Source organism: Oncorhynchus mykiss, chromosome 4, assembly GCF_013265735.2.
Source record: "Oncorhynchus mykiss isolate Arlee chromosome 4, USDA_OmykA_1.1, whole genome shotgun sequence".
Taxonomy (NCBI): Eukaryota; Metazoa; Chordata; class Actinopteri; order Salmoniformes; family Salmonidae; genus Oncorhynchus; species Oncorhynchus mykiss.
In genome coordinates, this window is record NC_048568.1 from 25,027,953 (window position 1) to 25,047,015 (window position 19,063).

At 45.5% G+C, this 19,063-nt stretch overlaps 1 long non-coding RNA gene across 1 annotated transcript in view; it reads right to left on the reverse strand.

The window, feature by feature from the left end:
- Positions 1–658: 658 nt before the first annotated feature.
- LOC118964454 overlaps positions 659–19,063 on the reverse strand; it is a 32,100-nt gene continuing 13,695 nt past the window's right edge. Inside the window, exons 2-4 of the long non-coding RNA XR_005051501.1 lie at positions 5,343–5,639; positions 5,153–5,241; positions 659–3,257 (exon numbers count right to left, since the gene is read on the reverse strand). This is a non-coding gene — a long non-coding RNA (uncharacterized LOC118964454). The remainder of the gene's footprint in view (positions 3,258–5,152; positions 5,242–5,342; positions 5,640–19,063) is intronic.

The following is a 19,063-nucleotide window of genomic DNA, read 5'->3' on the forward strand; positions in this document are numbered from 1 at the left end:
CTGCTGTCACATCCAACCAATCGACTCTTTAAAACAGTGTAACGTGCATAAGAGAGATTAAAGAGTAGATTTAACAACATGTGCCGTCATTGATCAGCATATATTACTCCATACCAGAACAACTGACAGCCAGACAGACAGCCAGACAGCTAGCCAGTCCATGTCTGATACAGTTATTGCAGTGTGATGTAGACTACCTTCCCACTGGGCACAGACAATTCAACTTCTATCCCACATTGGTTCAACCAGTGTGTGCCCAGTGGGTTGTACCCAAAGGTGTGTATGAATATTATTATTTTCAAATTAGATTATTTAGAGAGAATTCTATATCTAGCAAGCTGGGGACTGTTTCCTTATTAATACAATACTAGGGTTGTATTAAGTGTTTTCGCTCTAAATGTAAATAACCATCAGTGGTTGGTATGTCTTTGAATAGCTCTTAGAATAGGAAGACCAACAACAAACACTCATTTAACATTGCTCAGCAGCTCTACAGCAAACACTAAGATTACTTTATTAGTCAATTGCACACAGGTCCAAACAAAATTTGAGTGGTTTCTTTGCAGCAATTGAAGGCCTGATTCACACAGTCTCCTCTGAACAGTTGATGTTGAGATGTGTCTGATACTTGAACTTTGTGAAACATTTATTTGGGCTGTAATATCTGAGGCTGGTAACTCTAATGAACTTATCCTCTGCAGCAGAGGTAACTCTGGGTCTTCCATTCCTGTGGCGATCCTAATGAGAGCCAGTTTGCCATGAACCACAAGCTTGGTTCATGGCATTGATTAGTTCAGATGACCAGCACATAGTCATCTCATCATTTATTTTGAAAATGTTTGTTTTTCACTAATTTTTGTCAACATGCCTATGTGGTGTTCTGTTTGGCTGTGCTAATTCTAAACAATGACAGCTGAGAAGTGGTGCAATTCTCAGTTAGATGTCACAATGTTAGCTGGACTAGGTAAATTAGATATGTTAGCTAATGTTACAGTCCTGGTAGTCATTGCTAGACTGGTACAGTAGCTACCTTCAGCAAAGTAAACATGTTTGTCTGTTCGTTATAACTTTGACAAACGGTAGCTAATGTAAGCTGGCTAATTTAAGCAAATATGAGTAACTCAATCTATTCTACTCTTGTCTGGAAAACACTGTTATGAAAAATCAATTGTCGATATAGCTAACTCCCTCTCTATCACGGCTTAGGAAAGACCCAGATGCAGACAGGTCGAATTACGGAGGTTTATTACATAAAACAGGGGCAAGCAAAGGACAGGTCAAGGGCAGGCAGGGGTCGGTAGTCCAGGGCAGAGTCCGTAAGGTACAGAGCGGCATGCAGGCTCAGGGTCGGGCAGAGGTCAGTAATCCAAGGCAGTGGCAAAAGGTACAGGACAGCAGGCAGGCTCAGCAGGGCAGGCAGAATTATCAAATATTGGATAACTAGAAAACAGGGGCTCAAGGAAACAGGAGTACGAAAAACACGCTGGTAGGCTTGACAAGACAACATGAACTGGCAACAGACAAACAGAGAACACAGGTATAAATGCACAGGGGATCATGGGGAAGATGGGTGACACCTGGAGGGGGTGGAGACAAGCACAAAGACAGGTGAAACAGATCAGGGTGTGACAATCTTGCCGCCAATTTAGCTGGCTAGCAATCTCGCTAACTAGCTAACAGCAAGCTGGAAATATTGAAATGTCCATGTTAGATGTGCTAAGCTAGCCAGTCTAATAGCGATCAATACAACTAGTGGGGTGCTTAAATTGTGTATTGTTGTGCGTTTTGTTGTATTGGAGGTAGTACATAATCTCATTCAACAAGCATGTGTTTCCATCCTGAAGCTCTGCACAAGGTGAAGGTAAGTTGGTAAAAATGTTTATAGCTCAATTTACTGTAAGCATGGCATAAACGGGATTTGGGTAGTATTTGTAAGTAGTTTTTTTGTGTTATGGGGTTACAGGCGGTTAGATGTAGCCTGAGGACCACAGAGTACCTTCCAGAACATGTAATCAATTTAGTCTCCACCTTTTCTCTTCTTATCTTTTCCCTTTGTAACACTCAAGTTATCTGGAGTCCTTTGTTGACTAATCTTTCTTCTCAAAGCAGCTCCCAATGTCCCTCATTGTCCCTAAACAGTGCACTAGTCTATGTAAACACTTAGGTACCAATCGGTTGACATCTTTACCAACAAAGGTGTGTTGCCCTACGACCCTTCCACAAAAAGTGTAAAATGGTAACACCACAACCACGTCTTTCCAGGACACGTGCAGTACCAGCAAATCTTCTGGAAGAGGTCCAAACAGTTGGTGGTTAAGGTCTACAAGCTCTACACCGGTTTCGGCAGTCTTATCTAGCTGGCCGTACACCTCAGACGGGACAAGAGCATTCGCCACAAGCACTCGGCTTCCACAGCCCACCCTTAGCAGAAACAGGACCAAAACAATTCATATGGATATTTTCGATCAATCCCCAAAATGTGTCTGCTTTTATAGATTTATAGAAGATATTTATATAAGCCGTACAGGGTTATGTAGCATCAAACAGATGTTAGCCATTCAGAGATATCCAAATTATGCGTATTTGTCAAACTAAAATACGGAGTCTACAATATTTAATGCTAACTGAAAAATAACTGGGTACTCAACAAGGATGTTATATGGTAAAAGTAACATACTGTATTTTTTGTATGAACTGTGCAGTACAGTTCAGTGCGTCTCAGGTGTAGTAAAGTGCAGAGAACTGTAGCTACAGATTGTTACAAAAGATAATGTGATTCAACCTAAGATTTTTAGTATCCATTAATTGGAGTTACAGGATGGGTACTGTTTGGTGTAGCACAGAGAATTTGACCAACCTTAGCTTGGCGACGCTGTCTTAGAAACAGGAGTCTCATAAAATGTCTGTGTCCAGTTGCAGGGTTTGATTTTAGAAATTAATTATTTTGCTCCTGGAAGTAATCCAACAGTGTGTACACCGCCATCTTGTCTATTTAAAGTATTTTATTGATCAAGACAGGTGTCTGTCATCATGACATGCAGCACTTTGGGGTGGACACTTTGAGAGACACATTGAGAGAAGAAACAGATAAGATGGTGGGGTACACTGATGGTGGGGTACACTGATGGATTACTTAATGAGAAAAACATTTGTTTTAATAACGTGGCATTTTCTAAATTCACAGTTCTGCTACAATTAATTATGTTTCACTCCAAGAATCCACTCCAGAAAGAAGCCCAGGCACCACACGTTATTGTCTGTAAGACAAAAAAATATCAATTATATCCATTGCAAGGTTTGAACGACAGTTGAACTGTGCCAGCATAACACCATTAGGGTAGACTAGTTGAACATGAATACATGTGCATAGGCACAGAGATGACATTTAGAACAATATATAGCCTCATAGAAAGAAATATGGCATAACCCTCAAGGGTGATTTTGAAATCCATCCACGGTCATAATCAACGTCACCCCTTGTCAAGTATGTTACATAGCTAGCTAGTAAAACTATTTACAGTTGCTGACTATTTACATTTGCTAAGAAGTTAAACGGGAGGCCTGGCACAGGCTAACTAGCCAGCCAACTCCAGTCATGTGCTAACATTTACTGGTAACCTACCTTTAGGTGGCTGGTTGTAACGTTATAGCTTGCTGTTTAATAGCTATATCTACAATTGAAAAGAGAAGAGGTTTTACAATCAAGATACAATAGATCTCTGATTGTAAAACCCCTTCTATTTTTTGGCCTAGATATGACCTGTAGTTGTTTAGCTAACTTAGCCAGTCTAGCTAGCCATCTACTTACCTACCTACTTAGAATTAGATGTATCCCCACTGTAACACAGTAGTATGTTAGCCAGCAATGCACAATATAGGTTTCAGTAAATAAACTCAAGTTAGCTAGCTATCTAGGTAGCTTCCAGGAAGAATAACGTACTTACACCTTATTTGTCATCTGCCCTCTAGGTACTGGCATCAGCTTTAGCTGAGCTTTGAGCTAAATCCAACTATTTTTTTCAAATCTTCTTCGTTATATTCAGGTTGAAACGTATGGTTGAATGTCATCTTCGAATTTGTGTTGTTGAGAGGTATCACTTGAAACCATTGTGGTCTGCTCAGTACTTTCAGTTTTTCCCAATGGATTGTGTTGTTAGTGTCCCCCTCCATTTCAAAGAAGCCTCCCATCAATACAATGGAAGCCGCCTTTGTTGTATCATTCAGTGTGCAAAGAATTCCTCCTGGGCAATTATGTTTGAAACACATTTCACTGACCTAGAAATGCCTCATATGATGAAAAAAGGCCAGATTCCCCCAGGGTGAAATTCCCCTTTAATGCCACTCCAGTTATCAGTGCTTTCAATGGTGCCCTGCTCCGGAGAGGAAAGCAAGTCACAGTCCCCCAGTGGTGTGTTGTGAGAGCACATACTCCCTCTGGACGGCAGAAACGCAAAAATCGACACGATTCCACTTCGAGTCACTTTCACCGACCCAACATTCCCCAACCAACCTGACACCACATATAGATCAGCCAGAAGGCAAGGACCCATTCTCTACAAAAATCTCACTCCCACTGGGGAAAAAAAATATTTATCACCATCTGAATGAGGCTCAAACTCAGCGTTCTTCACCACACCTGCCACCGCAGTTAACTCATCCTCACTCTCGGTATGTTCAATCTCCTTCCGCAGCACTCCATTTACCCTTATTATGTTCCACTTTCTTCCTTTTTTCCTCCCACCTTCTTAACGTCCTCTATGGCTTCCCCTGACTCCATCTCTAAGTCCGACAACCATTCGGGCGTACCCGCCATCTTGTGACGCATCTCGATATGGAATTGGTCAATACTTCATGCTTTCTCTTTGCTTGGACTCTGTCTCAGCCAATCAGAAGAGCTCCTTAAAAGATCAGATGATTGTTGTATTAAAAAAAACAAAATAAAAAAATAGGACTTTTTGGTATTTGTGTATTCTGTTTTCTCCTCCTGTGTTGGTCAGACCTTGCTGTGAGTCACTCACTCTGCCTTCTGGTGGTCTAGGGAGACACGGCACCAAGAGTCAGACCTCTCCCTCTCATTCTCCCTCTCCCCATGCCCCCCCCCCCCCCCTCTTCTAGTTCAAATGACTTGTCACGTCTGAGTAAATGTAATTACCTTGAAGTACAGGTAGAAGGCAGTGATGGCTGTCAGTAGGATCAGCAGCATTACAACATGTCTGATGATGAAGGTGGGCAGAGGAGAGGCTGCAAGCGGAAGCACGTTTGATGAAGGGACTGATCATCATCAGATAGATCTGTGGGAAATCTGTCAATGAAAAAGTTATGTCTGATTCAAATTCAGTTACCTGTGAGGGAGAGGAACTCACTCTCAGAGTAGAAGTTGAGAGAGAAAACAGTTCTCATAAACACAGCTGTAATTCCTTTGGTGGGAGTAATTTACAGCAGGGAAGAGGAAGGCAGCAGAGTGATTGACAATTGGAGCTGTTGGAGCTGGTGAACGTGAGGAGGAAGGAGCCTCCTGGTACTGTGGCTGAGTGGAATAAGTGAGGGTGAAGCTGTGGCCCCTGAACACCTCAGGCTCCTGGTGGCCCCTGGAGACCCCTCCTATTGAGTCATGGAGATATCAGGCTGGACCAGGAGATCTGTAACAATACAAGAGAACAGGAAAAACCTCTTCAACAAGTTTCCTGTAGATATGACAATAACATCAGCTAGCCGCCCTCCCTCACATGGCAACATGAGTAGTGTCACAGAGATATGACAATAACATTGTTATGTGACTGTGCTAGCGAGTAGTAACGTTCACTGAGATAACACTCAAATACAAAAGCATTATGTGATATTTAATTAAGTTGTATTTGATTCTTACTTGACTGAGTGATCTATTTTGCAAAGACTTACAAGATACACAGTCATCGTGAGAGGTGCAGAGGAAGTTCTATGAATGAAGGCAATCAGTTGAATATAATTTCACAGATCACTCAGGTAATAACAGTGGAGCCACAGTGGAGCTACAACCCAGTCTTCGTCTTATCTGGCCAGACAGATATGACTGGTTGGCCGGCTGGCCAGATAAGACCAGTTAGCAGGCCAGATAGGACCTGTTGTCTGGCCAGATAGGACCAGTCGGCTTGCCAGAAAGGCAATGTTCCCTCTAAGCTGCTCCTGTGCTTGGGCAAGCAGTAACCCGAGGATGCCATGCAGCTCCCAATACCGCCGTGCACAGCACAGAAGAAATATCAGCCCATGGAGAGAAGCTCAAGATTGAACTTCACTCAACTTTCTAGAGTTTTCCCTGTTAGTTAACAACACTATCAATACTTCCCTCTACTGTGGCAATTGTGATCGAATCAACCAGTGCTAGCCACTTTCATACAGAAACAAAACTAACTATGCAATGGATTTTGTTTTAGGCAAAACACATCGGAGTAGGATTCTACTGGCCTGTACTCTAAACAAACCGGTGTAGCATTACCAATCAGAGATGCACTAGAGCAATGTGCAAATCAACCATTGCCATTTATGGATCTGTGCCATTTACTTTCAACTGGACTGTGTTCTTGTGTACATGCCTTTGTTTTAAGATCAAAGCAAGAGTTGTATGTAGCCACATGTGCGCATTTAGTTCATATCCTTTGCTAGTTAGTGAGTTAATAGCCCAGTTATAAATCATTTGTAGTCAGCAATGGGGGAGTGGTTGCTTCCTACAAGAGCACAAAACGTGTACATTTCTAGACATCTTTGAAAAGCGAGTCAGGTAAAGAGCTTTTAAAGGTGCAATGTGTATTTTGAAAAAGGCTTAAATAAGCTAAGTAGCCAATAGCCAGAGAGGAAGAGAAAGTGTGTTGGACTGAAGTTGGTGGTGCAGAATGCCTCGTGAGAAATCGCAATATTCATTCTCTAAAACGGACTAAATAGTAGCATTTCCATTTACTTGTAGGCAATAACATTCAAGCTGGATAAAAATATAAGGCTACAGAAGTTCATTGATAAACATTAGGAACACAGTCAAGGCCAAAATATGTTGGCGTGGAACAAGGGGGAAAAAAGGATAACAGAACTCCAAGAGAAAACTATGAGATTCCTCGACAGACACCAATGATTTATGCTTTTCACCACCTGGTACAGTAAGAATGGAAACCTGTCATGTATTGTCATGTTGTGTCTTGTTTCTGTCCTTTCTCTTCACCCTGTCTCCCCCTGCTGGTCGTTTTAGGTTACCTTTTCTCCCCCTCTTTCCCCCAGCTGTTCCTTGTCTCCTCCTAACTACCTCGTCACCCCTTTTCCCACCTGTTCCCTTTTTCCCTCTGATTAGTCCTCTATATCTCTCTCTGTTTTTGTTCCTGTCCTTGTCGGATTCTTGTTTGTGTTGTTCATGCCTGAACCAGACTGTCGTCATGTTTGCTGCAACCTTGTCCTGTCCTGTCGGAACCTGCCGGTCCATCTGAGCCTACGTTTGTTTTCTTATTAAAGAAGCTCTGTTTACGTTAATTCGCTTTTGGGTCCTCATTCACGCACCGTAACAGAAGAATCCGACCAAGAATGGACCCAGCGACTTCGGATCCTCTCCACTCAGCCGTCGAGATCCAGGGAGCGATGCTAGGCAGACACGAGCAGGAATTGTCTGCTGCTCGACATGCCGTTGAGACCCTGGCCACCCAAGTCTCCAACCTCACAGAACAGGTTCACCATCTCCGCCTCGATCCACCGGCCACTTCCAGGGCTTTCGAATCTCCGGAGCCCAGAATCAATAACCCGCCGTGTTACTCTGGGGAGCCCACTGAATGCCGCTCGTTCCTCACCCAGTGTGATATTGTGTTTTCTCTCCAGCCCAACACTTACTCCAGGAGCACTGCTCGTGTCGCCTACGTCATATCTCTCCTTATTGGACGGGCTCGTGAGTGGGGCACGGCAATCTGGGAGGCAAGGGCTGAGTGTACTAACCAGTATCAGGACTTTAAGGAGGAGATGATACGGGTTTTTGATCGATCTGTTTTTGGGGAGGAGGCTTCCAGGGTCCTGTCTTCCCTATGTCAAGGTAATCGATCCATAACAGACTACTCTATTGAGTTTCGCACTCTTGCTGCCTCCAGTGGCTGGAACGAGCCGGCTTTGCTCGCTCGTTTTCTGGAGGGTCTCCGCGCAGAGGTAAAGGATGAGATTCTCTCCCGGGAGGTTCCTTCCAGCGTGGATTCCTTGATTGAACTCGCTATTCGCATTGAGCGATGGGTTGATCTTCGTCACCGAGCTCGTGGAAAGGAGCTCGCGTTCTCCGTTGCCCCCCTCTCCGCATCACTACCATCTTCCTCTGCCGGCTCGGGTGCTGAGCCTATGCAGCTGGGAGGTATCCGCATCTCGACTAAGGAGAGGGAACGGAGAATCACCAACCGCCTCTGTCTCTATTGCGGTTCTGCTGGTCATTTTGTCACTTCATGTCCAGTAAAAGCCAGAGCTCATCAGTAAGCGGAGGGCTACTGGTGAGCGCTACTACTCCTGTCTCTCCTTCAAGATCCTGCACTACCTTGTCGATCCATCTACGCTGGACCGGTTCGTCAGCTTCCTGCAGTGCCTTAATAGACTCTGGGGCGGAGGGCTGTTTTATGGACGAGACCTGGGCTCGGGAACATGACATTCCTCTCAGACAGTTAAGGGAGTCCACGGCCTTGTTCGCCCTGGATGGTAGTCCTCTCCCCAGGATTCAGCGTGAGACGCTATTTTTAACCCTCACTGTTTCTGGTAATCATAGCGAAACCATTTCTTTTTTAATTTTTCGTTCACCTTTTACACCTGTTGTTTTGGGCCATCCCTGGCTAGTTTGTCATAATCCTTCCATTAATTGGTCTAGTAATTCTATCCTCTCCTGGAACGTCTCTTGTCATGTGAAATGTTTAATGTCTGCTATCCCTCCTGTTTCCTCTGTCTCTTCTTCACAGGAGGAGCCTGGTGATTTGACAGGGGTGCCGGAGGAATATCACGATCTGCGCACGGTGTTCAGTCGGTCCAGGGCCACCTCTCTTCCTCCACACCGGTTGTATGATTGTAGTATTGATCTCCTTCCGGGAACCACTCCCCCCCGGGGTAGACTATACTCTCTGTCGGCTCCCGAACGTAAGGCTCTCGAAGATTATTTGTCTGTAGCTCTTGCCGCCGGTACCATAGTCCCCTCCTCCTCTCCCGCCGGAGCGGGGTTTTTTTTTGTTAAGAAGAAGGACGGGTCCCTGCGCCCCTGCATAGATTATCGAGGGCTGAATGACATAACAGTGAAGAATCGTTATCCGCTTCCTCTTATGTCTTCAGCCTTCGAGATCCTGCAGGGAGCCAGGTTTTTCACTAAGTTGGACCTTCGTAACGCTTACCATCTCGTGCGCATCAGGGAGGGGGACGAGTGGAAGACGGCGTTTAACACTCCGTTAGGGCACTTTGAATACCGGGTTCTTCCTTTCGGCCTCGCTAACGCTCCAGCTGTCTTTCAGGCATTAGTCAATGATGTCCTGAGAGACATGCTGAACATCTTTGTTTTCGTTTACCTTGACGATATCCTGATTTTTTCACCGTCACTCCAGATTCATGTTCAGCACGTTCGACGTGTCCTCCAGCGCCTTTTAGAGAATTGTCTTTTTGTGAAGGCTGAGAAGTGCTCTTTTCATGCCTCCTCCGTCACATTTCTCGGTTCTGTTATTTCCGCTGAAGGCATTAAGATGGATCCCGCTAAGGTCCAAGCTGTCATTGATTGGCCCGTCCCTAGGTCACGCGTCGAGCTGCAGCGCTTTCTCGGCTTCGCGAACTTCTATCGTCGTTTCATCCGTAATTTCGGTCAGGTGGCAGCCCCTCTCACAGCCCTTACTTCTGTCAAGACGTGCTTTAAGTGGTCCGTTTCCGCCCAGGGAGCTTTTGATCTCCTCAAGAATCGTTTTACATCCGCACCTATCCTTGTTACACCTGACGTCACTAGACAGTTCGTTGTCGAGGTTGACGCGTCAGAGGTGGGCGTGGGAGCCATTCTTTCTCAGCGCTCCCTCTCTGACGACAAGGTCCACCCTTGCGCGTATTTTTCTCATCGCCTGTCGCCGTCGGAACGTAACTATGATGTGGGAAACCGCGAACTGCTCGCCATCCGCTTAGCCCTAGGCGAATGGCGACAGTGGTTGGAGGGGGCGACCGTTCCTTTTGTCGTTTGGACTGACCATAGGAACCTTGAGTACATCCGTTCTGCCAAACGACTTAATGCGCGTCAGGCGCGCTGGGCGCTGTTTTTCGCTCGTTTCGAGTTCGTGATTTCTTATCGTCCGGGCTCTAAGAACACCAAGCCTGATGCTTTATCTCGTCTCTTCAGTTCTTCAGTAGCCTCCACTGACCCCGAGGGGATTCTCCCTGAGGGGCGTATTGTCGGGTTGACTGTCTGGGGAATTGAGAGGCAGGTAAAGCAAGCACTCACTCAAACTCCGTCGCCGCGCGCTTGTCCTAGGAACCTTCTTTTCGTTCCCGTTCCTACTCGTCTGGCCGTTCTTCAGTGGGCTCACTCTGCCAAGTTAGCCGGCCACCCTGGCGTTCGGGGTACGCTTGCTTCCATTCGCCAGCGTTTTTGGTGGCCCACCCGGGAGCATGACACGCGTCGCTTCGTGGCTGCTTGTTCGGTCTGCGCGCAGACTAAGTCCGGTAACTCCCCTCCTGCCGGCCGTCTCAGGCCGCTTCCCATTCCCTCTCGACCGTGGTCTCACATCGCCTTAGATTTTGTCACCGGACTGCCTTCGTCAGCGGGGAAGACTGTTATTCTTACGGTTGTCGACAGGTTCTCTAAGGCGGCTCATTTTATTCCCCTTGCTAAGCTTCCTTCTGCTAAAGAGACGGCACAAATCATCATCGAGAATGTTTTCAGAATTCATGGCCTTCCGTCAGACGTCGTTTCGGACAGAGGTCCGCAATTCACGTCTCAATTTTGGAGGGAGTTTTGCCGTTTGATTGGGGCTTCCGTCAGTCTCTCTTCCGGCTTTCACCCCCAGTCTAACGGTCAAGCAGAACGGGCCAATCAGACTATTGGTCGCATCTTACGCAGTCTTTCTTTTCGCAACCCTGCGTCTTGGTCAGAACAGCTCCCCTGGGCAGAATACGCCCACAACTCGCTTCCTTCGTCTGCGACCGGGCTATCTCCTTTTCAGAGTAGCCTCGGGTACCAGCCTCCGCTGTTCTCATCTCAGTTCGCCGAGTCCAGCGTCCCCTCCGCTCAGGCTTTTGTCCAACGTTGCGAGCGCACCTGGAAGAGGGTCAGGTCTGCACTTTGCCGTTATAGGGCGCAGACTGTGAGGGCTGCTAATAAGCGTAGAACTAAGAGTCCTAGATATTGTCGCGGTCAGAGAGTTTGGCTCTCCACTCAGAACCTTCCCCTTAAGACGGCTTCTCGCAAGTTGACCCCGCGGTTCATTGGTCCGTTCCGTATTTCTCAGGTCATTAATCCTGTCGCAGTTCGACTTCTTCTTCCGCGATACCTTCGTCGCGTCCACCCGGTCTTCCATGTCTCCTGTATCAAGCCCGTTCTTCGCGCCCCCGCTCGTCTTCCCCCCCCCCCATCCTTGTCGAGGGCGCACCCATCTACAGGGTCCGTAGGATTTTGGACATGCGTCCTCGGGGCCGTGGTCATCAGTACCTAGTAGATTGGGAGGGGTACGGTCCTGAGGAGAGGAGTTGGGTTCCCACTCGGGACGTGCTGGACCGTGCGCTGATCGAGGATTTCCTGTCATGTATTGTCATGTTGTGTCTTGTTTCTGTCCTTTCTCTTCACCCTGTCTCCCCCTGCTGGTCGTTTTAGGTTACCTTTTCTCCCCCTCTTTCCCCCAGCTGTTCCTTGTCTCCTCCTAACTACCTCGTCACCCCTTTTCCCACCTGTTCCCTTTTTCCCTCTGATTAGTCCTCTATATCTCTCTCTGTTTTTGTTCCTGTCCTTGTCGGATTCTTGTTTGTGTTGTTCATGCCTGAACCAGACTATCGTCATGTTTGCTGCAACCTTGTCCTGTCCTGTCGGAACCTGCCGGTCCATCTGAGCCTACGTTTGTTTTCTTATTAAAGAAGCTCTGTTTACGTTAATTCGCTTTTGGGTCCTCATTCACGCACCGTAACAAAACCAACCTGCTAAAATCAATCAAGTATAAACTGGGTGTACTTGAACTTGTCAGTAAAGAAATATAGAATTAGTGACGAAAAAGCTGCTACAATGGAGAAAGAAAAACTAAAAGCTAGTCAATACTATTGAAATGGACATTAAAGAACTTAAAAAGGAGAACATGTTTCTGAAAGAAGCCTTACTTGGAATACAGACTAGATCCATGTGCGAAAATCTGGTAGTTACTGGTATTAAATAAAATGAGGTTGAAGATCCTGAAAGTATGGTGAAAGAATTCCTCTTTAAAGCGCAACAGATCCCAGACGATACTGTCGACAAAATCAAGATTGAATCAAACTTGAACATGTACACCATTTCAGACAGAGTACAGCGATATGAGCGCCCAATCGTTGTCACGTCCGTCGTTTAAATAAATCGGACCAAGGCGCAGCGTGAGTGTCACGGAATTCTTCCTGGGAAGGAGAGGCGGACCAAAACGCAGCGTGGTTATTTTTATACATCTTTAATAAAGATGATAACTTGAACAATGTATAATACAAAATAAGAAACGTGAAAAACAGAAACAGCACTATCTGGTGCAACAAAGACGGGAACACCCACAAAACCCAACACAGGCTACCTAAATATGGCTCCCAATCAGAGACAATGACTAACACCTGCCTCTGATTGAGAACCATATCAGGCCCAAACACAGAAACAGACGAACAAGACATCCAACATAGAAAGCCCAGTCAGATCACACCCTGACCAAACAAAACATAGAACATACAAAGCAAACTATGGTCAGGGTGTGACAGTGAGTAAAGTTCCACATATTTATTACAGTGAAACTTCAAAACAACAAAGATTAACAAACGTGCAAATACGTAGCACACATAGGCACTAACTCTAAACAATATCCCACCTCGCATGTGGGAAAAGGAACACACTAGGTATGATCCCCAATTAGAGGCAAGGATATTCAGCTGCCTCCAATTGGGAACCATACTCACACACCAAAATAGAACTAAAATAACTAGAAAACCCCCCTAGTCACGCTCTGACCTATGACACCATAGAGAACCCCGAGCACTCTCTATGGTCAGGGTGTGACAATCGTTGGCAAATTTGGGAGCCAGATATGGAATATACATTTTAAAATAGATTATAAATATAGTTTATTTATTTATTGTCCTATCATGATGGAATGGGTCCCCAAACATATACCCTAGACACCTACCTGAGCGACCCACACACTAAGGAGAAGTCCTTATCTGTTTTATAGGCTTACTGCAAGTAGCCTATATGCAGCCAAGACAGAAAGATTAATGTGGCCAGAGACCCACTAAAGCAGCACTGCCCCCTCAAGAGCCTGAGCCTGCCTGGCAGGTTTGGTCCAACTAAGAGAAAGCACCCAGATGAGTGAGCGAATATACAAGGGATTTCTCAAAGATGCTAATGAGAACCTTGATGACCTTATACCTAGTGCCCCCACCCAGGTAATGGCAGTACTAGCAACACTAGCTGCAGTAACCCATGGGGAGAGTGTCACACTCGGACAATCAGAGAGGGGGCAAAAGATTGTGGCCCTGGTAGCACAAAATAATCAAAAGGTCTGACTGCACGGAGATGCTTGAGAAAATGGTCACAACGGGGGACCAGCGGGTGTGCTTTTCAAGGCAGGGGGGTGTATCTGAGCGCCATCAGCAAGGACTTGACATTGGTTAATCAAATCTCCCTATTCTTGCTTAATTTTGCATTCTTTCCCAAACAGCTAGACCTGTATATGCATTCGCACATCAAGTTTTCTCTTAAGAAATACTTCTCCCATCGTAAAGAAACTCAAAAAAGGTGATGATATTAATGAACAGTCATTTTGATCTGGATGTGCAAATAGTTCAAACAGATCCGCAAGGTAGAATGATTATTTTAAATATGTTGTTGGACCATAAACAGATACACAAACAACAAACAACCTTATACACAAACAATCACATACACACTATAATTCAGACAGGTTCCCTCAAACTCCTCAGACCATTCCACGACATCAATCACATCTACTGCATGTTCACTACAATGGAATGTTACGTTACACAGAGTTACACCCAACCGATGGCAAGTTTAGTTACAGAGTTACACCCAACCGATGGCAAGTTTAGTTACAGAGTTACACCCAACCAATGGCATGTTTAGTTACAGAGTTACACCCAACCGATGGCATGTTTAGTTACAGAGTTACACCCAACCGATGGCATGTTTAGTTACAGAGTTACACCCAACCGATGGCAAGTTTAGTTACAGAGTTACACCCAACCGATGGCATGTTTAGTTACAGAGTTACACCCAACCGATGGCATGTTTAGTTACAGAGTTACACCCAACCGATGGCATGTTTAGTTACAGAGTTACACCCAACCGATGGCATGTTTAGTTACAGAGTTACACCCAACCGATGGCAAGTGTAGTTACAGAGTTACACCCAACCGATGGCAAGTGTAGTTACAGAGTTACACCCAACCGATGGCATGTTTAGTTACAGAGTTACACCCAACCGATGGCAAGTGTAGTTACAGAGTTACACCCAACCGGTGGCATGTTTAGTTACAGAGTTACACCCAACCGATGGCAAGTGTAGTTACAGAGTTACACCCAACCGATGGCAAGTTTAGTTACAGAGTTACACCCAACCGATGGCAAGTGTAGTTACAGAGTTACACCCAACCGGTGGCATGTTTAGTTACAGAGTTACACCCAACCGATGGCAAGTGTAGTTACAGAGTTACACCCAACCGATGGCAAGTTTAGTTACAGAGTTACACCCAACCGATGGCATGTTTAGTTACAGAGTTACACCCAACCGATGGCAAGTGTAGTTACAGAGTTACACCCAACCGATGGCAAGTGTAGTTACAGAGTTACACCCAACCGATGGCATGTTTAGTTACAGAGTTACACCCAACCGATGGCAAGTGTAGTTACAGAGTTACACCCAACCGGTGGCATGTTTAGTTACAGAGTTACACCCAACCGATGGCAAGTGTAGTTACAGAGTTACACCCAACCGATGGCAAGTTTAGTTACAGAGTTACACCCAACCGATGGCAAGTGTAGTTACAGAGTTACACCCAACCGGTGGCATGTTTAGTTACAGAGTTACACCCAACCGATGGCAAGTGTAGTTACAGAGTTACACCCAACCGATGGCAAGTTTAGTTACAGAGTTACACCCAACCGATGGCATGTTTAGTTACAGAGTTACACCCAACCGATGGCAAGTGTAGTTACAGAGTTACACCCAACCGGTGGCATGTTTAGTTACAGTGTTACACCCAACCGATGGCAAGTGTAGTTACAGAGTTACACCCAACCGATGGCATGTTTAGTTACAGAGTTACACCCAACCGATGGCATGTTTAGTTACAGAGTTACACCCAACCAATGGTATGTTTAGTTACAGAGTTACACCCAACCAATGGTATGTTTAGTTATGCTCAACCAATTGCGTGTTTAGTTACAGAGTTACACGCAACCAATCGCATGTTTAGTTACAGAGTTATGTTGTATTGTAATGTTGTATTTTGAGTGTGTGGTATTTAAAGTACCACACCATGCTTACTGAGACAGCTACTGAGGAAACATACTCAGTGTACTGTACTTCAGGCCTACACATACTGTACATTGTTTAACGTTGACCCATGATGAACATATCCTCGCTGTCGTCCCCAACTCTTCTTGCTCACCAATGAAGTCCTGGATCTGGTGAAGAAGAATACCAGCTCTCAAAGGCATCCCACCTGCAACAAGCACTGTTTCCCCTATCATTACCTAGCTGAGGCAGTGCTCCCATAGCTAGTTCTGATATCTCCCACTGGAAAAAACTAGACTAACCTCTCACCATTACATTCACAGTCGAGGTTAGCATTTCTTTGAGGTATGATATTATATATCTATCAGTTTGTCACTCATCATTATTCACGATTCATTCAGGATTATCCGTAATCATGGTAGCATCCACATTAATGTAGAACTGTTTAGAAACATATTATATTCTTATTTACAATTAAAACGACACAATAAATAATTTACCATTCATTTCTATTGGGCACAAAATAATCTGAAACACAACCAAAACGAGCAGCGAATTTGTCCCAATACTTTTGCTGTAACGATTCTCTTCTTGTGAAGTAGAGGCGGACCAAAGCGCAGCGTGGTGGTTGTTCATTGTATTTATTGACGACACTATACATGAACAAACTAACGGAAAAAAACAAGAAACGTGAGAACTCAAAACAGCCCTGACTGGTGCAAACACAAAAACAGGAACAATCACCCACAAACACACAGTGAAACCCAGGCTACCTAAATATGGTTCCCAATCAGAGACAATGACGAACACCTGCCTCTGATTGAGAACCATATCAGGCCGAACATAGAACTAGACCAAAACATAGAAAAACAAACATAGACTGCCCACCCAACTCACGCCCTGACCATACTAAATAAATACAAAAACAAAGGAAATAGAGGTCAGAACGTGACATTTGCTCCCCTAAAATGGGGGACTATGTACAAAAAAATGCAGTAATTGCTAAATGGTTCACCCGACATTGATGAAAATACCTTAAAATTAAAGTCGACTGTCTGCACTTTAACTTCATAGTCATTCATTGATTTCCAATCCAAACTTTTGAAGTATAGAGCCAAAAGAATAAAAAATGCTTCACTGTCCCAATAACGACAGAGGGCACCATAATTCATATCATAGGCCTAACAGTACTGTAGCTCTTTTTACATCACACTATATATACAAAAGTATGTGGACACCCCTTCAAATTAGTGGATTCTACTATTTCAGCCACACCCTTTGCTGACAGGTGTATAAAATCGAGCACACAGCGATGCTATCTCCATAGACAAACACTGGCAGTAAAATGGCTGAATAGCTCAGTGACTTTCAATGTGGCACCTTTCCAAAAAGTCAGTTAGTCAAATTTCTGCCCTGCTAGAGCTGCCCCGGTCAATTGTAAGTGCTGTTATTGTGAAGTGGAAAAGTCTAGGAGCAACAACAGTTCAGCCGGAAAGTGGTAGGCCACACAAGCTCACAGAACGGGGCCGCCGAGTGCTGAAGGAGGTAAAAATTGTCCGTCCTCAGTTGCAATACTCACTACCGAGTTCCAAACAGCCTCTGGAAGCAACGTCAGCACAATAACTGTTCGTCGGGAGCTTCATAAATTGGGTTTCCATGACCGAGCAGCAGAACACAAGCCTTCTATCACCATGCGCAATGCCTTATTTGCCCAGCTGGTCAGACCTAAGTGTTTTTGCCGGCTGGCTGGACCTAGCTATCTGACCGGCCGGACGGACCTACCTGTCTTGCCGGCCAGACAGTTAGGTCCGGATAGGTAGGTCTTGCCGGCCAGACAGGTAGATCCGGCAAGCCAGCCAGACGGGTAGTTCAGGACGGACGGACCTAGCTATCTGGCCGGCTCTCTGACCTGACCTAGCTATCTGGCCAGCCAGCCGGACGTAGCTCTCTTTCCGGACCTAGCTCTCTGGCCAGCCTGCCAGACCTAGCTCTCTGGCCCGACCTAGCTCTCTGCCCGGCCATCCGGACATAGCTCTCAGGCCTGCCAGGCTGCCGGACATTGCTCTCTGGCCAGCCGGCTGGACCTAGCTCTCTGGCTGGTCGGCTGGACCTAAATACCTGGCCGACTGGCCTGCCGGGTATACCTGCCAGGTATATTAGGTCAGGTTGGTAGATTGGCCCAACCGACCATATTGGGCCAGTCAGCCAGCTAGACCTACCTACTTGGCAAATCTGACATTTGGGTCTACTTGGCAAGCCAGCGGCCGCCTACCCGGCCAGTCGGCCTGCCCATCCCATCTGGCTTGGCATCGGTCCTATCTAGCCAAACCTACCTACCTGGTTGTCCAGCTGGCCAGACCTACCTACCTGGCTGGCCGGCGGGCCAGTCCTACATACCTGGCATCGGAGTAGAATTCTATTGCATTGACACGCACTACTGAGCTCATAATCTACACAGACCGGTGTGTATAAACAATCACAGCTGCAGTAGGCCTATATGCAAATAGACCATTGCCATATATGGATCTGTGCCATTTACTTTGAACTGGACTGTGTTTACAGCATGAGCAGTTGTGAGTAGATGCGCTTGTTTTGAGATCAAAGCGAGACCTGCATGTAGCCACCTGTGCACATTTTGTTCATATCCTCTGTTAGTTAATGAGTTATTAACCTAGTTATAGATAATTTGTAGTCAGCAATAGGGGAGTGATTGCCTCTAGGCGTCATTTGAAAAGCGAGTCAGGTAAAGAGCATTTTTTCAGCCTTGAGACAGGCTTGAGGCTTACTGTACAGATACTTACATATAGAATAGAATATAACTTTATTGGATTCTTTGGGGGGGGTGGAGAGGTACAGAGGGCTGCCACACTGGGCGCCCAGGGAGATGTTGTTGTGGGGCTTAAGTGCCTTTTCAAGAGCACAACAGCAGGCAATGGCATGAAGGATACGAGAAACCCTCCAGTTACCAGATCACTCCAGGTTGCCAGCTTACTTCCCACAAGATTTTTACCGTCAGACCTGGGATTCAAACCCACCTTACACCCATTGGCTGCTATAATTCAGTGTGACTGGATCATATGTGTGTCTATAAATAATTCCAGGCCTACATGTTGTTGTAACTGTGTTAATATGCACTGTTACGGACACATCTACTATCAGAACCAAGCGCTGCAAAGCACCAACACACAAACATGGATTTATTCGAAAAAACTAAATTCCACTTGGCTGACTTGCATAATTAAACGTCACATGGCGCAATTAACTGAAACATACCGGCGGAATACAATTCACTGTCTTCATTTCACAAAAAATGACAGATTTGTATAGAAAGGAGAATTATTAGTTGTGCTGAGAAACAGCAGCACAGATGTAAAAACAATTAT